Source organism: Marmota marmota, unplaced genomic scaffold (assembly GCF_001458135.2).
Source record: "Marmota marmota marmota unplaced genomic scaffold, marMar, whole genome shotgun sequence".
NCBI lineage: Eukaryota > Metazoa > Chordata > Mammalia > Rodentia > Sciuridae > Marmota > Marmota marmota.
Genome location: NW_025999853.1, coordinates 15,985,411 through 16,006,325, shown reverse-complemented (window position 1 = coordinate 16,006,325; position 20,915 = coordinate 15,985,411). Strand labels below are relative to the sequence as shown.

The window sequence follows — 20,915 nt, the reverse complement described above, 5'->3', positions numbered from 1 at the left end:
AACCTTTCCTCCTCATCAGTTGTCTCTCCCAGGCCTGTCACTCCCAAATTTCTGGGAACTATGTAAATCTTAAGAGTTGCTGAAGATTCCTGTCACCACGAGTGACAATTACCCTGTACACTATTAAACAGCCCACTAATACATGTAATTTTAGAACAGACTGGGCGAAGGAAGATACGAGATACCCTCATATCATATTTCACCAAATACCCTTTAAAAGAGGAGCCTAAGAACACCTAAGGAATCCCTCGAGACTGGCCACATTCTCTCCTGACTGTGTTTCTGTCTTCCTAAATAAATCTGTGTCCAATGCATCCTTAAATTTTTCTGCAATGATGTCAAGAACCTGACTCATCCTGAGTTTCCAGGACCCTCTCTGGGAACTCTTCTTACCTCCTGCAGTGACATTAGGAAATCACAGTTCAACATAACATGAACTGAAAAATACAGGTATCCCAGGGCTGGAGGTGTAGCTCTGGTAGAGTGCATGCATGCATCAGCCCTGGGTTTAATCTCCAGCACAGCTCCCCCACAACAAAACAGTTTTCTGTTATAAAGCAATGTACTCCAAATTCTAGATGAGAACCACAGTAAGAAACACACATTTATAGTGTGTACATGTGTGTGTGTGTGTGTGTGTATACACACACATATGTGCACACATACACATGTAATTGAACCACGAGTTTTATAAAATAATACTTTACTATATTATGTGTGTCCTTTTATCTTTCAAACTAAGATGGAAATGACTTGTTTATTGGAAAAGGACAGACCTTAAGAAAAATGACACAAGAGAAAACAGCATCTGGGCAAGATAGTTCAAATTTATTAAAAATATGGCTAGGGATGTGGCTCAGTGGTAGAACACTTGCCCAGCATGTGCAAGGCCCTGGGTTCAATCCCCAACACCACAGAAGATAATAAATAACAAATAAAAGGACTTACTAGTTAGTAAGGACTTTATCTATAAGCATCAAATAGCTTTCTAAATGTTTCACATACATTATATTTTATTTTCCCTTTCAAGAACCTGAGATTAGCATTATTACTCCCATTTTATGGATGGGAAAAGTAAGCGGCTTGTCTGGAATTATCAAGCTGATAAGTGGCAGAGTTGGGATTCCAGGCTGGGTCTACCTGGCTCCAGGAATATCCTCCCTTTTATTGAGAGTCTACTGCATATGCCAAACCATGGACTAGACACAGGTCATCAGACTTTTCTGCTTTAGGCAGTCTTGGTGCCACGAGGCAATTACTGGAGACGTTTTCAATATGACATTGATAATAAGAGAAGAAACAAGCTTAAATCTCAGGATATCTTGCATAATGAAAAATGTAGGTTGCTTCTGTTTTAACCACTAATAATGATTCTCAGGGCCAAACTGTACATAAACTCCCTCCACTGGCTCAAATCCTAGCAGGTTCTGCAGTCATCAAATGCTCTGCTATCAAGATGCAGGTAAGAGGAGACTTCCTTCTCTCAGAGTCAGATTAAAGGCACCAGAGATTCATGTTTTAGGCAGACAGGCGTGCTATAGGAACACACTGTTTTGTAGTCTGGGAGAAAAGAAATAAAAGGAACTTTGGATTGTAATTTTTAAGATAAAACACAAATCACAACCTGACGTAGAACCCAAGTCTATTTTTAGGTTGACTATTTCCAAAACAGAGGGAAGAGCCTGCCAGGGCCCAGTTACAACTCACTACAGTAACCAGGCAGCTCAGATTTCTCAGGCTTCCACAGCCCTCTACACTACACAGAGTCAACTCCCTGGCGGGAGCATAACTTAGTGGCTAAGGGGCAAGAGTTCAGAGCCAGACTGCCTGGGTTCAAATTCCAGCTCTTCCATGTTCTTGTATCCCCTTGGGGAAGCTATTTCCTCTATGCCTTAATTTCCTCATCTGTAAAATGAGGACAGCTTTCAGTACTTCACAGGGTGACTGGGAGGACTATGTGAGCTGGTACTGGTGCAGTGCTTGGAACTGGGCCTTGTACAGAGTACGAGCTGTTAGTGATGGCTATCACTTATTAAATCTCACACACCCCAAGTAAGTGGAACTTGAGGACAGTACAGAGTCGAGAGCAAAGATGCTGCTGCCCCATGACTTGAGCGCCTCCAGCAGGAGCTCATCTCCACTGCCCCAACATTCATGGAACTTGCCTGTATGCCTCTTGCAGCAGAAAGGGATGGGAGTGTGGAGAATGACAAACAGGTCTCAGACTCACAGCAGGAGATCCCTTAGGATCAAGTTTCAATCAAACCTGATCAGTAACTTAAAAATTATTTTCTGGTGCTAGGGATTGAACCCAAGGCCTTGTGCAGGCTAGGCAAGCACTCCCCAGCTGAGCTACATCCTCAGCTCCAAACAGTAAATATAGTTTTTATTTACTTACTTTTTATTTTTTGTTGTACTGGGGATTGAGCCCAAGGCCTTGTACATGCTGGGCAAGCACTCTATTACTCAGCTACATCCGTAGCCCACTATAGATAAGTTTTAAAAGAGGCCCTCATACCCAAAAACCTAAGACAGTGCTTTACAGAAACTAATATTTGACTGATTGAATCTTTTAAAAAGGTTTAGTACCTCAAAAGACTAAAATTGAAATCTCAGTATCTGGCCCTTAACCTTTTTAAGGAGGTGTCATTAGTCTATACTGATATTTTCAGTAAACCTTAGACCCTGGATTAAGACTCTAGACAGATGGCTAATACTTTGTATGGCCAAGACAAAGTAGAACAAGGGGACACTGGATTAGAAAAACTTATCTAATGATCATACCTTGATGCTTCCTCTAAAAAGCCTGACTACTTCTTGAGAGTATCAGTATTATGGCACAGAAGTCTGTTTTTACAGATAATGTGTGGGGTTTTGGACTCGGTTACTCTTACTTTCACGATCTTACGTATCAATGGCCTGTCCAGGCTCTCTTCATCCCTTATTAAAAACTATCACTAAATTCTGTTGTCTCTGTCCAGTAGTTTCTCTCCAGACTGACCTTCCCTCCCTCTCCTCAGGCCTCCCCAGCTCAATCCAGACCCTCATTTCCTGTCTCCTACACAAAGAGCAGAGAGTCTAACCAGATTTCATCACTTTCAGCATTTCCTTCCTTCAATCCATCCACAGAAAGTCATTACCCTAATCTAAGCTCCTTTGATGTTCAATGGTTCTTCCTTCAGTAAAGGAACTGGGCTTCTTCTCCAGCTGGTACTAAAGTCCTACATGGTTTCTCAACTGCCCAATGTCTTTTTCCTTCCTTCTCCACCCACCAGATGGCCCTTAGCATTTCAGTACAGCAGACATTAAAAACAAACAAACAAACAAACAAACAACCTCAATTTTTAACACTATCCCTTTCTGGACACAGGATTTCCACGGCCTCTTATCCAAATCCCACTTTTCCTCCAAACCCTCTCCCATGAGGCCTTTCTCAAGGACTCCTTCCTCACCCATTTTGGATCTTATTTGTACTGTTAAGTCGGTCCCTGCTTGTTTGAGCACACTTGTTGCTGAAAGCATTACTTTTTAAGGTGCCACACAACATTAAGCACAGAACTGGCAGTTGTCACTGAGTAGCACTTACCCACTAACCAGTTTCTTTATGATATATATATATATATATATATATATATATATATATATATATATAGAGAGAGAGAGAGAGAGAGAGAGAGAGAGAGAGAGCAATATGTTGCAAATTCTGGATGAGGCCCACAGCAAGAAATACATATTTATCAATGTATACATACATATATGTGCACAAATACTGGAAATTGAAATGAAATTTTATAAAGTAGTACTTTGCTACATGCAATGTGTATGTATTTTTTAAATACATTTTTTGGATAACAGTATATAAGGAAATTAATTTCTTAGAAAATTTTATTATGTAGAAAAATTCCTTATTTGCAGATACATATCAGAAGCAAAGTACCCTGGTGTTTGTATATAACTAACTTTGAAAGAGACTACACACACATAACGCAGACCAAATATGAAAATTTGCATTGTTGAATATGGATAAGTAGATGGGCATCTGCTGTGCTGTTCCTTCTGTTTTTGTATATGAAAACAAAATGATACCTGTTACTTATTAAACTTACTTCATGACCAATGAATGAATTTCAATTCTATTTGAAAAATACTGTTTTATAATTAGGAAAAGGATAAGCCACTATTTCTATGTTTGCTAACTATATCTAAAGAACTTTAAGATTCTGAAGAACGTTCTCTGGTTACTCCCTGGGCAGTGGGTCAAAGAAAGGCTTAATTTTCTATTGCTTTGAGTCCACTAAGCTTCCCTTCAAAAGTCTTCCTATAAAGGTTTCTATGACCTACTACCACCTTAGTAGAAAGGTCTAAGATTAAGGACTAGTTTTTTACTTGCAAACATCACAGAATCAGAATTTACTCCCAGACTCACCATCCTAAGAAAAATCCTTGTGGTTTTCATCAGGACCACATCTGGGAACACCAAAAGTTCATGACAATGCCTAGAAACTAAAAATGCTCTAATAAACACTGTACTTGTGAAACTTTCCCCCTTCCTTCTTCAATAATTGGTCTTAATACTAAGTTCTATGAACAGAATCAGTTACATCTCATGAACTAACGCAAAGTGGGAAGTGTTCCAGATAACTTGAATTTTTAAGTCTTGCTGATCACTAATTTCTCAATTTCTAAATGCCCAAGACTGTGTTCCTGTTGATCAGGGTCATCCACAGGATCAAGTTTAAGTTGTGACACAGAAGTGTCCTCAGGAAGATAACCAAGCCAGATCAACCAGGGGACCTCCATTTGCGTTAACTCTCCAGAACCTAGGTCCCTCATTTGGGAAAACAAGGTGGCTGAACCTGTGACCTACACAGCCTTCACGGTTCTCATACTCAATAATCCTGTTATTGCTGGGTCTGTAAAGCCAGCAGCCCTCACACAAAATGCCAATTATCTTATTAATGAACTAAATTACTAGCACATATAAACTGACACATATTGACTATTTACCCTTCCTTCTAAAGAATCTTACCAAAATGAAAACTATGCAAATAGTAGTTAAAAATCAGCAGCAGCAAGTAAAAGGAACAACAAACACAACACACATGCACATTATGTGTATAATACCTAAAAAAAAGGAACCACACACAAGAATGTACACAAAAAATGTAGGATCATGGTAATTCAGCAGAGAACAGTGGTTACCCTTGTAGGGTAGCGAGAACAATTCACCAGAAGGTGGCACCAGGGAGCACCGGGCACTGACAACATGGATGCAGGTGGTAGTCACCCAGTGCCTACAAAGGTGAGAGGTATGTAATTCTCTACAAGTTATATCTGAAAAAAGTTAAATATAAAATGAAAAAGACTTAGATAATGAAAATGTAAGAGATGTCAAAATTATTACCTCATAGTACCTATAACATTGCAGGTGCTCAATAAAAAAATTAAAATATAATTCAATTCTTCAGGAAAGGATTTGGATTTCATTAGTCTGTCAATTTTGCTAATTTTTTTCAGCTCTTTAACATTTTTAGTTTCCAAAACATTCATGACACTACCTCATAAATATTTGTTTCTAGTAACAGAACACAAAAGAACAAATTGAAAGAAAATGGAAATCTGTATATTAGCGAGCTACTGATATCTATGGTGTAATTCAATACATAAGATTTAGACACAAAAATATTTAATTTTAAATTCTGCAAAATACAGCAAAATCTTCAATACCATGCGGATGCAGACTGTTAATGCCTTGTTTCATTACATAATAGTTACTTGGAAAGCCAAAGTTTCTCTGAATTTAACTAAAAGCACACAAAGTACAATTAGGGCTTACTCACTTACTCAGACCAAATTGTTTTTATGATAGCTGACAGAACTGATATAAGTTACAAGCCAGGCCCACCAAAATACAGAATTTCCACTTTTTTTTTTCCCCAAAATGTTCTTTTGGGTATCTTTTGTGAGCCAGACACTGTGCTAAAAGCATTGGGATGAGAAATAGGGATATGATAAATTCAGCCCTAGAAAAGAGTTCACAGAGATAGGAGAACTACCTGTATATAGGAACACGGAGCCAGGCACAGCAGTGTGCACCACTGTGCACACTTGCATAGTGTGCAACTGTGAGGCTGAGGCAGGAGGATCACACGTTCTGGGCAATCTAGCAAGGCTCTATCCAAGAGTTAAAAAAAAAAAAAAAAAAAAAAAACCCTAAGGCTGTACTTTAGTGGCTGAGTGTCTCTGGGCTCAATCCCAAGTACTGTGCAAAAAAAAAAAGGATAAATGAAATCAAAGTACTACAGAAACGAAGTAGGGTGTCGGAGAGAAGGCTTCTAGGAAGGAGATACTTGACTTGGACTTGGAAGAAGAGGCTCAGACACCAGCCAAGAGAGCTGAGCAAGGAGCACAACGCCAAAGCAAAAAAGTAGGCAGAATGTTTGGGGAAGTAAAAGTTGCCCGGGGTGTCTAAAATTGAAAATCATTTTAAGTCAGGGCACAACTGAAGGATGAGGCAAAACAGATGTGCAGGGAAGTATTTCTTTTTTAAAAAAATATTTATTTATTTTTAGTTGTAGTTGGACACAATACCTTTTATTTATTTTTATGTGGTAGTGAGGATCAAACCCAGGGCCTCACTAGGCGAGCGCTCTACCACTGAGCCGCAACCCCAGCCCTGGGGTAAGTATTTCTAAAGGGAAGAATAAGGTACTGAAGAACACAGCCGGCAGCAGGTTCTGTGAACCATGCTACACTTGATGTTGATTCTGAAAATAAAACAATGAGAAATAGAGAAGCAGAAACATAAAAAAAGAAGAAAACAAAAGAACCCATTACATCCTATCTTAAATACAAGCCATTTAAAATATTTTTTGAGACCTGAGGGGTGGGGGTCAGGTCTCATGTTGCCTGTGCTGGGTTTCTAACTCCTAGGCTGAAGAGATCCTCCTGCCTCAGCCTCCCAAGTAGCTGGGACTATAGATGAATATCCAGCTGAAACCAGTTAAATACTTACTAATTTTGTAAAATTGCAAAATTTTGATTATACTGTATTTAGGGATTTTGATTTGGTTCATGGGCTGTGCAAAGTCACAGAAGGATAACTAATGTATTCGCATGATTTGGTCAACATATTCCAGGACACTCATACTCCACTGAATACCAATACTATGTGAGTCTCTGTCTGGGATGCCAGGAGCATGCAACCTGATGTACTATTAGGAAAACACACTTGTAGCAGCAGCATCTGACACTAAGAATAATTGAGTTTTCGCCTAAAAGAATATTATCAATCACATGATGAGAAATCAAGCACTCTGTATCATAAATATAAGACTGGTAATCTATGTCATCCCCACTCATTTCTGGGGATCTAAAATCCTAAACAAATTCCAATCATTAGCTGGGTGCGCTGGCACATGCCTGTAATCCCAAGCAGCTTGGGAGGCTGTTCAAAGCCAGCATCTGCAATGGCGAGGCACTAAACAACTCAGTGAGACCCTGTCTCCAAATGAAACATAAAACAGGGCTGGGGATGTGGCTGAGTGCCCCTGAGTTCAATCCTTGATACCAAAAAAAAAAAACAACACCAAATTCCAATTTATTATCACATCCTTGGTAGTTTGTGTCAGGGAGCTGGACAGATTACAAAGAGCAAAGTTTCCACCTGGGATGAAAGAAAAGGAAGGACAACCTCCCTGAAAGGTGCAGGTGTGAAAAGAGAAATCCCTGAATGTATGCTGTACATCATATTCTCCCCACAGTAAGCCACAGTTACAGAAGAGCTTCCAGATTGTTCCAGCTGCAGGAAAACACCACAGTGAACCGATTTAACTAAGTACTGTGACTCAAATTCTGTCTGGGGGGGAAAAAAAACAAATTAGATTAATAAAAGGGGGGAAAAGTGTGTGTAGGGAGGGGAGAGAGAAGGCAGTCTGGGAAAGTTTCGATGCCAGATGCTTTTTTTCCTCTTTACTGGGAATTGCAATAGACCAAATCATGGGTCTGTACCTGGCACAGAGCCCTAACTCCCCCAGAGACCATGAGAACTTTCAGATAGGAACACCTGCTCTGAGCTTATTACAGAAGTGTCTGTGTGCAGAATTACCACTTGAAAACATGCTGATTTTATGCCCAAAGGACAAAATGCCTTTCTTAAGAGACTTTATTCATGTTTAGTTCCCTAAGATAATATGAATGATAGAGTTTTTTTTTTTTTTTTCTTTGCCTTGGGAAAGCTGACTCCAACGGCTGCTAACTACATAATAGTATCTATAATTTGGCACAATTCATTAATTTGACTCAGTCCATCTAATCAGCATTTCAAAATGTTAGAAGACCATCTGCTCAAGATTCACCAACTGAGAACATTATGAAACTTTGTGTCACTCAAGATAATACCCTGAACTTGATGAACTAAGATTTCTTTGATTTCTATACTTTGATGTCTCTGATGCCATTCATTACTTTAGAAGCTAGTATGACTGTTTTATTATTAAGGCCACCATAACTATATCTGCAAACACTGAAATATCTGTACCTGAAACACTTGGCTGGACTGATTTCATCCTGATTAAATACAAAGCCAACCACCAGTGAATATACACTTCATGGTACAGCACTGACTCCAAGTGTTCAATCACACCTCATTAGACACAAGGCATATTTATTTTATTAAAGGGAACATCCTTCAAAGGAACTAAACTATATATGTAAACAGAGGGAAAGTGGCAAGCATAATTAGGCAAGAATTAAAGGACAAACACACTTGGGTACAATCATTAACTTTCTACTTACACGGTATCTTTCATCAAAAATTTAAATGAACCAAACTATTCTTGCCCTAACCTAGGATATGATTATCTCAAAGTGTTAGAAATCTGTTCTGAATTTCACATGACAAGAGTGACAGCCATTCAGCCATTAGGACTTATCATGAAGTCTCTCCTCTCCCCTGCCTACAACATTCATGAGTTCTCTTTTGTCTTTCTAATGGCTGACTCTTCCTTTCTCTTGAGCATCCGACAACTGTCTGGCCAAGCCTTTAAAAATATTGCACATTGGATCATTGAAACAATCTCTCACCCACCTGTTTCCCAGCTGCCTTCTCAACAGTCACACAGACTGTTTTCAGGATGAGGATGAAATTCCTCAAGTTGGACGCGAAGGTCCTCCATGTCTTGACCCAACCTTGTCTCTATCCAGATTTTGTACTCTGGCTCTCTTCCCTAGACCCACTGGTCTGACCCAGGTGAGCCTGATTCAGATCAGGCACAGCAGCCCAGATCACCTGCACCAGCCCCCTGGCCTCTGCTCACTGGCTGACCTCGGGCACAGTCCTTACCACTCCTTATCCTCCACCATATACTGGATGCCTGCTATATGCCCATCAGTGTGACAGATGTTTGACGTATTTTATCTTTAGTTTTCACCTCAATTATGCAAATCATGTTTACTATATCAAAGAAAATTAAGGAACATGACAAGGGTGTAAATTAGGGAGTGTGGAGGCAGAGTCTGTGTCCAGGTCTGACTCCACAGCTTGTGGGTTTTTTTCCAAAGTCTCAGGCTTCCTGGGATGCCATTCCTAACCTTCTACTTACTAAATTCTTAGGGATCCTTCGCTTATGGCTCAACTTAACTTCTTCCATACAAAGTATATTCTGATCATCCCAACCTAGTAATCAGTGTCGCTCAGAACTCTTGTAGCTAAATCATTTACTACTTCAGATTAATTTTATTTATTTATTTTGGCAGCCTCAGAGCCTCATATTATCTCTTGAACACAGTAGACATTTAAATGTCTTTGTAAGTAAACCATTTTGCTACTTTACTATTATTTCCCATGGGTAGAATTCCTTATCAGGCTGATTTCAGTAACTGAACAAAAGAAGATTCAACAGTAAGGCACTTATTACAATCTTACAAACTAAGATCAGAAAAACAGGGCTAATTTGGAGACTTAAAAATATCAAATACCTAAAGTGCTTTCCTTTGTTTTCACTTCACTATCCTCGGAACATTTTATTTGTTCCCTGTGGAGGTACGAGTTCCAGGAATCATATGTAGACGACCATCCTGGCTATGAAGACACTTCTCTTTATTTTATTAGGAAGGGAAATATTGTCCAGAAACTCCTCAACAGATTTCCTCTTGGGTCCTTTTGGCCAGCAATGAGTCACATGACCATGCCCCAAGTGCAGAAGTGACTGGGGGACAGAATTGAACAGTTCCAATCTCTACTGCAGGAATAGGCTGGGCCAGCCAGGTAAAATTGGCATGTGGACCAGTAACCACTGTTTGCATATTTGCAAATATGTCCATGCAATGATAAGCTCTGCACCAGGAAACCCTCCAAGTCCAAACAGGTGGTAATATCATGAGAAAAGTTTGCTAATGAGGTTATAAAAAAGAATCCAGTTGCCATGGTGTGTGCCTGTACTAGAGGTAGGAGACAAGGGAACTGGAGCCTTTTGAGTCTTTGGCCACTAAGTTATAAATACATTCCTTTTCCTCATAATTTGGGTTCAATATCACAATCTCCTTCTCTACCATCATAACCATCACAAGGAAAAAAGGGTGAGGAAGAAAAAAAGTCTAGCTCTTCTGAATATCCATATAGTTCTTAAGGCATCTTAAAACAAACAACTCCAAGACATTTAAAGAACAGAATTTGAGATCAAAGTACGTATGTCTTTTGCCTCTTTTTTCAATTCTTCTTTGCTGCTTCTAACATGATAGTCTGCCGCCACCATCACCATCTGCTTCCAATTCTGGAAACAGCACAGGCATCCATCAATAGTGAGCCACTTAAAAAACTCTAGTACGCTGGAAAATGATGCAGCCACTAAAATGGGAATGGATCTGAATGGGCTACCATGGAAGCTGGCCAAGCTAATCTGGTAAGAGAGAAAAGCAAGATGCAGAGCCATGTGCACAGTGCACATTCAACTGTGCTTTGAAAGAGAAGTGGGGTTTACTGTACTTTATTTGCACAGAATTTTCTAGAAGGATATCCTAAGAATTGTTTATGGTAGCTATCTGCAGGAAATAGGATTGGAAATGTGGGAACAGTAGACATATTTTGTTTCATATTATTTTCGATATAATGTATTTTTACTCACTTTATTTTCTATTTTTAAACAAAGTCCCCAATGCCTGCATCTTCATAGTGAGACTAATATACAAACACTGGAAAAATTTCACTAGCACACACAAGGTACTTGCTTGGCTTCTCTAAGGACCTGTGATTTTACTAATAGCAAAATAATTGGCCTCCTGGATAGCAGAAATTTTTGTAACTACACACTAACAATAATTTTGCTTGTGTGATTACTTTTAGAAAGGTAATTCTCTACTGAAGAGAGGGCTTTTAAATCCAGTTTCCCAAGGAAGTAAATCCAAGCCTTAAAACATAGGTCTAAAAACTTTTGCAAAACCAAACTGAAATTGTCAAGTCATAAATACAAGAGACACATAAAAAACACTGTATACTAATATTATTTCTTTCTTACAGAGCTCTTCCTAAAAATATCATCTTCTCAAGGGACCAATGCTACTGAAACATTTCTATTAAGATCTAGGTTTCCCAGTGCTCACAGCATTGAATCCTGTACTGCATGGGCAGAGACATTTCTATACAGACTCTTCACCAGGAGCATAGCAAGTAGTGTGTGGCTGGGGCATGCAGAGACATATGTTGTAAATGACATTTTTTGTCAACATGACCAAGGACTGCATGTATGCAGGAGTCCCATGGGATCATTCCCATCACCCAGTGACGTCAGAGCTGCCTTAACCATAGCACAACATATTACTCACATCTTTGTGTTGATGCTGGTTAAACAAACCTAGTGAGCTGCCAGTCATTTAAACTATTGCACATATACTTAGGCACAATATATAACACTTGACGATAATAAAGAATTATGTATTGGCTTATGTGTTTTTTATACTTTGTGTGTGTTGTTGTTGTTTTGTGTATGTGTATATATATTTATTCCTGGGAATTGAACCCAGGGCCTCCCACACGCTAGGCAAGCACTCTACCACTAAGCTATATCCCCAGCCCTTTATTTATTTTAATTTTATTTTACTTTGAGATAGAGTGTTGCTAAATTGCCCAGGCTGCCCTTGAACTTGTGATCCTCTGCCTCGATCTCCTGAGGATTAAAAATATAATCCCCTGGGATTACAGATATGCACCACCATAGTGGGCTGTATCTACTACACTTTTTATCATTATTTGAATCAGCTTTTACTTATCATTTAAAAAAAATGGTTAACTATGAAACAGTCTCAGGCAGGTCCTTCAGGAAGGACTCCAAAAAGCGGCACTGTTATCATAGAAGAGCACAGCTCCACGAGTGTGTTTTAACTTTTGTGTTAAAAGTTTAAAAAGTAAAAGATAAAAATTAATATTATAGGATAATGATATAAAGAAAATAATTTTGCTCAGCTACACAATGTTTGTCTTTTTTATTACAAAAGTGAAAAAGCTTAAAATTAAAAAATTTACAAAGTTACAGTAAGCTAAGATTAAATTATTACTGAAGAACAATATTTCTTATAAATTTAGCATTGCCTAAGTGTATAGTGTTCGAAAAGTCCACAGTAGTGTACAGTGATGTCCTCGGCCTTCACCCCCTCACCACACACGGAATCACCCAAGCAACTCCCAGTTCTGCATGTTCCATGTTCGGTAAGTGCCCCACACAGGTAGACCCTTTTTATCTTTTACAGGTATCTTTTTTGGGGTACAGGGTACCGTGGACTGAACTCAGGGACACTCAAGCCACATCCCCAGTCCTATTTTATATTTTATTTAGAGTCAGGGTCTCACTGAGTTGCTTAGCGCCTCGCTGTTGCTGAGGCTGGCTTTGAACTCCAGATCCTCCTGCTTCAGCCTCCCAAACTGCTGGGATTACAGGCCTGCACCTGGCCTCTTTTATAGGTATCTTTACTGTATCTTTTCCATGTTTAGATATGTTTAAATATACAAATACCCCTGTGTTACAACTGCCTCCAGAGTTCAGTATAGAACACCTTCTACAGCTCTACAGTCCCGGAGCAATAGGATACGGCCTTGGTGTGGAAAGGCTCTATCACCTAGGTTTGCACACTCCACAATGCTCACACAATGACAAAATCACCTAACAAAGCACTTCTCAGAGCACATGCCCCACAACAAATCCTATCATTACCTGATACATGACTGCATATATCCATGAAGAGTGACAGAGTTCATCTAGGGACTGTGTGCTTCTAGCTCATGTGACTCCTGAGGGCTAGACTGCTTTATTTGTGATTTCTAGGTGTTAATGTTTCATTTTTGTCTTTCAAAAAATGGTTTCTTGGGCTGGGGATGTGGCTCAAGCGGTAACGTGCTCGCCTGGCATGTGTGGGGCGCTGGGTTTGATCCTCAGCACCACATAAAATAAAATAAAATAAAGATGTTGTGTCCACCGAAAACTGAAAAATAAATATTAAAAAAATTCTCTCTCTTTAAAAAAAATGGTTTCTATAACAATAACTACAAAGAGCAATAAAGCCATGTTCTTCAGGTTGAAGTTAATCTCTCAGAAGTCAGAACAGAAGTACTTGGACTAAAAAAATATTTTTTCTTGGTGGTTCTAGTATTTATTTTAAAATGAAGCAATGTAAAATCACATAAGATATATTTAAAATGTTTACATTTAAGTAATTCTTAAAAAGTGTTTGGCAGGGGCTGGGGATATAGCTCAGTTGGTAGAGTGCCTTGCCTCACATGCACAAGGTCCTGGGTTCAATCTTCAGCACTACAAAAAAAAGGGGGGGGGTGGCAGTTGAACATGTACGCACCCTAGAGATTCAGAAATCCTATTCCCCAGTTAGAAGAGGGCATTAAAAATATTCACAGTGGCACTGTTCACACAAGAAAATCATATCAACCAAAATAACCTGCAAAGAATCCAAAGGCCTATGGGCAAAAGAACAGACATGTGTGCATTGTATGTATTTGAACAAAGGAATGACAGGAACTAGAGCTACAAGAATTTAAGTGGCTAAATCTTAAAAGAAGCAAGTTAAAGAAGAGCACCTTCGGAAGGAATTCCACTTTATAAAGCTCAAATGAAGACAGATTTTTGCCTATGTATAAACACATAGGTGGTAGAATGGTGGAGAAAAAGCAAAGGAATGATTAATAGGAATCTTAAGACAGATGACCTTTTCAGGTGGAGAGGGATCATGGTGTATATCTAATTTGAGAAGAAGGTCACACGGGGTCAAGTTCAACACCTTACTCTGGGCTTAGGCACTGGGGTGTTTCATGGTCCACCAAAACAAAACATCTTCTGTAGGTAATATTTAACAGTTTAAAGACATTTTCAAACAAAAACTATGGAATAAGTTACACTGTAAAACAAACTAAATGTGTACGTGTATATCTGTCTCTAAGCTGTAGAGTGAATAACATCTTCTTACAATCCTACTGCTCTATCTCTGCTCTACCTGAACTCTTTGAGTCATAATGTTAAAATCTAAATTGTGACCGGCACTCAAAGGCCCTCAGGCCACCACTGCAATAGGTCCCATCTTCCAGGATCATTATCCTTATTGGGTCAAACTCAGGAATGTGAAAGATAGTCAGGAGAAAGCCCTGCCTTTCCCCCCCAGGCCACAGGGCAGATTCCCTACCAGCAAAACCAATTCACTCCCCCTAAGCTGGCTCAGAGGAGAGGAGCCAGGGAGGAGGGCAAGCAGAAGAGCCAGCCAGCACCACAAGCGCTTCCCCAGAATGGCCTGTCCACCAGTGGCTGGCCTGATGAGCCCTGCCTGCATCTTTATCAACTAGCTGGCACAGAAGGCAACTTCATAAGCAGCACTCCAGGAGTTTGGGAAGCAATTTTCCTTTTCATTCCAACTGAAACTGTACACATCTAACTCTGTCAACTGCTAAACTTACCAGGCTACAAGACTAGGGGATGCAGTTTCTAAAGGCCTGGAATAGTGATCAACAACATGCTCTCCTTTGTAACATTCTAGACAAACCTTTGATACAGAATTGGGAAATAAAAAAAAAAAAACCTCAGTTAAATGTTTTCAGATATTTCAATGACTAATGAATGAAAGATTACATTTATTATATATTAATTCATTTATTATATATTTATAAAATAATTAATTAAATAACAAATGTATATATATATATACACATTTGTTATTTAATTAATGTGTGAATATATATATATATATATACACACACACACACACACACATACACACACACAATTTATATACACAAGTCTTCCAAGGCATAGACACACAAGTGGCCACAAGTTGAATACAGATTTCCCATGAGATCAGCAGCTCCTGGGGCAGAATTCACACGAAACAGAACTTTCACCAAGGCAAGAGCCTCATTTCCCACTGTGAGTGTCCCTGGGATGGCCAGAGGTGCCCTGATTCATTACATGTTCCTCAAGGCTGCTTCCTCTCCACACCCACAGCTCGGTACCCACCACACCCTTCTTCCCCTCAGTGGCAAACAGTAGACTACAATGTAGCTCCATCAGTTTTATGGATGCTCACATTTCCAGGGAAGGGGGGATCTTGAAGATGCAGCTTGCAGAAAGACCAGATGTTAAAAATACAAAGTTAGATTCCACCTCGGAGCCTGTAAGACCCAGGATTGCTTTGCAGCCCGCAGGGAAGTGGGAGGAGAATTGGCTCTTTTCCAGCCAGTAGCTGGCATAGTCAAACCCAGATATTTGTCCATCTCTTAATAACTCATGCTGGATTTACATTTTTAAAAAGACCAAACAACAAAGGAGTTTGGAATCTATTAGGAGTATAGGCAGTTTAAATACCTACAAACCCACAGAGAAATTAGGGAGGGATTTGGGCAAGAACAAGGATAACTAGGAAGAGTACCAAAATAATCTGTATTTCTTTCTAGCATCTCACAGGATATTAATTACCATAAAGCTCTATGGCGGTGAGGGCGGAGAAGAGACTTACCAAATGCCACACAACAAATCAGGAGCAGAGCAGGAGTAGCAGCCAGCTCACCTTCCTGCCCGAGAGGCAGCTGGGTGTGTAGGGAAGAAGGCTAGATATTCTAAATAGCACCTACCAGTGACTCACCCTGGACTTTGGAGATACTGCTCACATTATCTCTGGGTATTCCTGTGCTTGTCTCAGAGAAACCCCACGCCCTGCACTGTGCCCAACACTACTGCCAGCAATAATGCCCTGTATTCATTCAGCACACTGGTGCACAAACAAGGTCTTTGTGCTGCTAGAAGAGGCGATCCACACTCTGGCAGGGAGGTCAACTTCAAGAATGGAGTCCTGCTAATCACACAACTCTGGGGTTTCGAGAGAACGAACCTTCCACCTGGTATTCCTGGTTTACCAACAAAGGGCTCAACTCAACAAACCAGGTTGGGCAGAGCAAATGAAAACAGCAGACAGAGCTGAGGATGCATGAAGGGAGAGTGGGCAGTGAAGTGGCCAGTCAGTGCTGAGGGAGGGCAGAGGCAGCGAGCAGTCAGGAGACCTTTTCCTCTGTTGAGCCTTTCATAGGACAGATGCTCCAGCGCCTCCATGTGCCAGGCACAGCAAGGCATACTCAAGAGGCAAAGGGGCTTGGCCCTCTCTCAGTCTAGTGCTCGGGGAGGGGAAACAATGACAGCCACTGATAAGCCTGAGGACAGGCATAATTGGTGCTGAAGGAGCACCAGGGAGGGGCTATTGAAAGGGACAGGAGGTGGTTGGCTTCTTTCTAAAGAAGAAAATAGTCTTGTCTATCAAAAGCAGCTCCAGGTAAACTGAGTTCTAAATCAAACAAGGGACAGGCAAGGATTTGGAGGTAGGGTTCAAGGCAAAGTTGCTAAGAAAGGAACTGGGAAAGCAGGCAGAGATTGGACCTTGAACATGCCACTTAAATGACACTGAGGTGTTGGGATTTCATCCAGTAAACCTCCTGGCAGCCTGGAGTCCTGGAGGTTTAGATGGAAAATGTATGTCGGTGCAGCCAACTAGAACTGCACAGCAACCCTGAGAGGAGCATCTGAGGCATAAGAAAAGGTGGTGGAATCGGATGGACCTGGCACCAGCTGAATGTGGGGCAAAGAGGGGGAGTGAGGAAAACCTCCCACTTCTGTGGTCTTCCTTCAGGAGGCTGTGAGATCATTCACAAAATAGGCAAGAGGATTTGGGGTTAGAAGAAGAAACTTGAGGTTCTCCTGAGACATTTAAGCACAGATGTCCTGACAAGTGCTCTAAGAGAGAAAGAGCCTGGGAGCCATCAGTAGCAGTGCTAGGGAACACCTTACTCATCGAGGACAAGCACAGATTTTAGGGTCAGCCAGACCTAATCAAATTTCAACTCTGTCTCTTGGTAGCTGCATGATCCTGCAGGCAAGTAAATTAACCTTCTAAAGACTCAGATTCCACCTACAGAAATTCCTCTTGGGATTTAACGAGATCAGAAAAGGACCTAATGTCACTGCAGTCAGAAGATATTTAATATTTTCCTCTTGCCCTTTTGTGATCATATATACTGCCTTCAATTATAATTTTAGTTCTTAAACTGTGCAGATTACAAGCCATTTTGCTGTCACTCATCTTTAAATCCTGATTCACCTTTCTTGTATGCACAGATTCTCAAATATTTGAATTGCCACAAGTCATATGAAAAACTCAGGCCAGAGTGGTCCAGGGGACCAGGAATATCTTGCCCTTGACATTAAACAGCTAATGCAAAGATCTCAAAATTGCTATGTGGCTTCAGTGGTATTGATTTAACTCTGTGTTGAGGGTTGAGAAGGGGGGAAAAAGAGCAATGGGGGTTGGAAAAGAGAATTTTGTCAGTCTAATAAAACCTAGTCAAAGCCACAGAAGTTTACTCTGTGTAAAAGTATGCTGTAATATTTAAGAGGAAGTGTCTACTGAAGTTAATATTGTATAGCCTCTGTCCTCTGGCTCATTTCAAGAACGGGTCTAAAAGAATGTTAAATAATAAATCTAGCAAACAGATTTTGCCTTAAACCAAATGTTAAGTCTACAGTACACTTAAAAAATTTTTTTTGGTAGTTACCTTTATTTTATTTGCTTATTTTTGTATGTGGTGCTAAGGATCGAACCCAGTGCCTCACACATGCTAGGCAAGCACTCTGCCACTGAGCCACAACTCCAGCCCCCAACTGTATCCTTTATATATAAGAAATACATGCTTTATTGGGGTGGGGTGGGGCTAAGCTATTTTCTTATTTATAACTCTTAAAATGAACATTTTAAAACTATAGATGGTCTCTGACTTATGGTTTGACTTCAGAGTTTTTTGACTTTATGATGAAAACAGTGTGCTCAGTAGAAACTATTTTCAGACCTGGATCTTTTGTTGGGCTAAGGACATGTGGCACAACACTCTTGTGATGGTGGGCAGCACAGCAAACTATAGTTCCCATCAGCCACTCTGTCAGGAGGGAAACCACCTGTACTCTACAGTGAGCTGTATCAAGCTAATACCTGGTAGTTAGGTGTATTAAAGGCATTTTCAATGTAGGACACTTTCAACTTAGGATGGGTTTATTAGGATGAAAACCCCTCAAAAAGTCACAGAGATCTATATATTAAAATTTAAAAGCCAATCTATTAATGTCCTACATAATTCAATTTTGTTTTCAAATTTGGACTCCAACTTGTCCTACCTACTTTATGGATGTTTTACTAATCTGAACATGTCTTGGAGACTGGAAATTATATTTTATCTCCAACTTACTTGCTAAAACACATGAACAATTACCTCTTCCTTCTTGATCCTTCCATGGTAGCTTCATAAATTCACATTCTTTCACCTACTTTTAATTTTATATCTTGGTTATAAATCTAAAAAAAAAAATCCATCCAAGTTTCTAATACGAAACTATTGACACTTGCTCTAAGGTCCCTAATCATTTGGCTCATGTAACTAATTTGGATTAAATGTGGAGAATAATTCAATTTGCAGCTTTTGGTCTTTGGGACTTCTCTTACTCCTGGCCACCCTCTTCCTGGCACATGTAATGGGGCTCAAACATGACTAGTGTGAGGGCACTTTAGTCCCTAAGCATCAAGGAAAAATATGCACCGTTCACCTCACACGTGTGGTCCTAACTTGAGGTCCCTGCTGTTCCCAGATTGTTCTGGACTCTGGATAGTTCCCCTTAAACTCACAATATACCTGTCCACCTGTTTCAACCAACCCCTAAGATTTTGACTGCCCCATGCTATGGTGGAATTCTTCCCTACTTTCAAAAGACCTAAACTTCCCAGATTTGAATAACAAATGTTTTTGTGTCCACAAAATCCTTGTCTCTTCGCTGCCATTAAAGGACAAAATGAAGGCAGATAAATGATCAGATTAGATGGCATCTGTCACTAAGCCAGCACATTCCCATAAGACCAGGCATCTGGTCTGCATTAGTTATTCCTTGGATACCAAGGTGATGCATGCAGCCTGAATGACAGACTACTGAGTTATAATTCTTTCAACTTAGACATTACTTTGAAATAAACACACACACACACACACACACACACACACACACACACACAGGTGATAAACCATGACTCACATTAAAGATGTTTAAAATGAAGAGCATGTCATTACTAAAATGCCTCACCCAAAATAGCCCAATGGCTTCTAATAAAGGATTGGGTCACACCTGGGAAACAGTTCAGCATAATTCAGAGCACAATATTCTCACTATCATATTATACTCCAGGATGTTCTCTCTTTCTTCAGAATCCAGTTTAGGTCTTACTTTCTTCAGAACTGAGACTAGGATCTGTGACCTCTGTGACCCTAAAGCATTTTCCTTGCAAATTCTACCAAGTCATTATCTACCCCCCTCCCCCATCTCCCTTTGAACATTTAAAATATTTTAAATTCTTTCTTCTCTTTCTCACAGGTAATTCACTTAATTTTATTAGCCAGAGGTCCTTAAATGGGTCTCAGGTCTTGTGTAAGTAGACAGGGATAGGTACCTGTCTGCCTTCTCCATCAGCATCAGCTGAGCCAGGGAAACTATCAGAAAGTGAAAGATTTCCCCAGCACACTGGTGCAAGCTTTGGGAGGACAATGTGTTTCTATCTATCCCTTAAAGACCCAATAATTATGCTTTTAGAAATTTATGCATCTATGGGGGACTTGAACTATATATAGCTCAGTGATAGAGCACTTGCCTAGCGTGTGCAAGACCCTGGGTTCAATGCCAGGCACTGCATTAAAAAAACAAAAAAAAATGTATCCTATGTGGCTATAGGAAAAAGATATAGAAGGACTTTAAATACAGTATTATAAAGAAAAACAAACATGCGGGTAAAAAAATCCCCGAGGGAACTTAAACTATACATATATCAAGAGAGGACTGGTTAAACAAACAATAGATATATACATTATAAAAAGTTGGAAAGAACAACTTTATATTTCACTTAAAATCCTTAATACTACAGAATTTTTCCCCCATGAACTAACATTTTTTAGAAACATTTAGAAAAAAGTGAATATTCATAATTTAGATTGATGCAGATTATCTATTTTTTTATCTTTATTTTTATGTATTTATTTTTATGTGGTGCTGAGGATCAAACCCAGGGCCTCACACATGCTAGGCCAGTGCTCTTCTGCTGAGCCACAACCCTAGCCCCCAGATTATCTATTAAAATACTTCATTTAACAATGTTATTTAATCTTAAACAAGAAATAGAAAAAAATAGGCACAAATAAACTCTAGAGCAGATACACATTAAAATACACTCATTTCAGCAGTTAATGATTTAATCATTAAACTCAGACTCTCAGAAAATCAGAGTTTTCTCTAAGGCCCTGGATCTACAGCTATGAACTCTTTTATAATCCAGGGGCTCTATTTAGCCATCTCCCTTGT

At 39.8% G+C, this 20,915-nt stretch overlaps 1 protein-coding gene across 1 annotated transcript in view; it reads right to left on the bottom strand.

Moving 5' to 3' along the window:
• Tmcc3 (transmembrane and coiled-coil domain family 3) overlaps nucleotides 1-16,628 on the bottom strand; it is a 39,437-nt gene extending 22,809 nt beyond the window's left edge. Inside the window, exon 1 of the mRNA XM_015482933.2 lies at nucleotides 16,000-16,628. The gene's annotated coding sequence lies outside the window, so the exon portion shown is untranslated. The remainder of the gene's footprint in view (nucleotides 1-15,999) is intronic.
• Nucleotides 16,629-20,915: the final 4,287 nt, after the last annotated feature.